At 36.7% G+C, this 1784-nt stretch overlaps 1 protein-coding gene and 1 long non-coding RNA gene across 5 annotated transcripts in view; both read left to right on the top strand.

The window, feature by feature from the left end:
* The window catches only part of grip2b (glutamate receptor interacting protein 2b), a 375168-nt gene that overhangs the window by 21176 nt on the left and 352208 nt on the right, over nucleotides 1–1784 (top strand). The gene's annotated exons all lie outside the window — the stretch shown is intronic.
* LOC116688697 (uncharacterized) overlaps nucleotides 788–1784 on the top strand; it is a 15185-nt gene continuing 14188 nt past the window's right edge. Inside the window, exon 1 of the long non-coding RNA XR_004331838.1 lies at nucleotides 788–801. This is a non-coding gene — a long non-coding RNA (uncharacterized LOC116688697). The remainder of the gene's footprint in view (nucleotides 802–1784) is intronic.

The raw sequence follows: 1784 nt of genomic DNA, 5'->3' as shown, positions 1-1784 counted from the left end.
TAGTCTCATGGTGTTTTATTATTGCTTGTTGGTTTTGTAATATTCTTGAAACTGTTTTTAACTCCTTGCAACTGTTGCACTTTGAGATTTCATTTGAAATGTAAAGGGCATTATAAATAAAAGGTATTATTATTATTATTATTACAATGTCCACTCCAGTTGGTTAAGCCATTTGTCTGTCGTTGCAGGGTTGGCCGTTGGTCTGGCCTGCCCCCTGTGCCTGACAGAATGAGAGGCAAATTTAACAGTCTGATCAGAAAATGACATCACGTTACTGTAATGGAGCCTTTAAAACCAGGAAAAGACTTACTAACACTTATGTCATATCACGATATTAGGATATCCAAAATCTAAGACGAAATCTAGTCTCATATCACGGTATTGACATACTATCAATATATTGCCCTGCTCTAATTTTAACAGCCTGTGATGATGTATGTGTATGTTGTGTGTTATGTCTTTAAGCTACTCGGACCTTGAATTTCTCCTTGGGGGATCAATAAAGTATCTATCTATCATGTGATTGCAGTAGACATGCAATAAAAAAATGAATCAGTTTTGAATCGTAGAGCTTGAATCGCGATTTGAATACAAATTGATTGTTTTGCACACCCCTAGTTGCAGCTAATGATTATTTCAGTGGATTCATCTATTGATTGATTGATTCTTGATTGATCGACTAGTTGCTTGGGCTATAAAGTGTCAGAAAAAGTTGATCAGTTTCCCAAAGGCCAATATGACGTCCTCGAACGTCTCGTTTTGTCCACAACTCAAGGACATTCGGTTTACTGTCCCAGAGGAGTGAGGAAAGTAGAAAATATGCACATGCGTGAAACTGGAATCAGATCATCTTTACTCTTAAAGATGAATCTGCAGCTCTTATTTGACTAAAGAATCTGTCAGTGATGGATGATTCTCACGCATCCGAGAGGAGACAGAGGGTATAGAATGAAATGCTATTAACTCTGATTTTAAAATGCCAAGAGCATATCTCTTAGGAGTTTTCCTGTGGAGAAAGACGTTGACGCGTATGAAAGTGTGACACTCGCCAGTCTACCTACATTTCAAATAATTTGAACATTAAAAGTGTTTGCTGCTGACCTTTTCTCAGGGTGCCCAGCGAGCACACTTAGCCAAGAAGCCTACACTCTAAGAAATAAATCTGTAAAATAACAGAAACAGCAGCTCATTACCTGGACTTTCTACTGTAATTAAAAAACAGATTTTTTCAGTTAAATGACTGTGTCTATGGTAAAAACACTTTCTGTTATATTGTAAATTAACCCTGGTGTTGTCTTCCCGTCGACCTGCAACTTTGTGTTTTTCTGGGTCAAAATGTCAACATTTTGATGTTTGATGGGTTTTTTTCTACGCTTTTCTCAAGTTTTTTGTAGATTTTATGTCATTTTCTTTGTTGCTTTTACCAATTTTTTTTTGTCACTTCTTTTTAAAAAGTTTTTTTTCACCTTTTGGCGATTTTTTTCAATTTTGTTTGCTCACTTTTTTCAACGTTTCATGAAAACAAAATGTTTTTGTTGATTTTTTTCTGCGTTTCTGAAGCTTTTTCCAACGTTTGTCACTTTTTTCAGCGTTCTTTGGTCGTAGTTCTGATATATAATTCTTTTTTAAACGGGTCAATTTTACTCCGAGGACAACAGGAGTATACAACTGTTAATTTACAGATATTTCTTAGAGTGTATACACCTTCAAGCCCGTCTTCATAAGCAACACAATGACGTATCGGCTTTGAGCTGAGCTCCCTGCACTGACTCTGCCCCCCCCCC

Source organism: Etheostoma spectabile, chromosome 4 (genome assembly GCF_008692095.1).
Source record: "Etheostoma spectabile isolate EspeVRDwgs_2016 chromosome 4, UIUC_Espe_1.0, whole genome shotgun sequence".
NCBI lineage: Eukaryota > Metazoa > Chordata > Actinopteri > Perciformes > Percidae > Etheostoma > Etheostoma spectabile.
The sequence above is the reverse complement of the archived record's forward strand: the minus strand, read 5'-3'. Positions and strand labels throughout refer to the sequence as shown.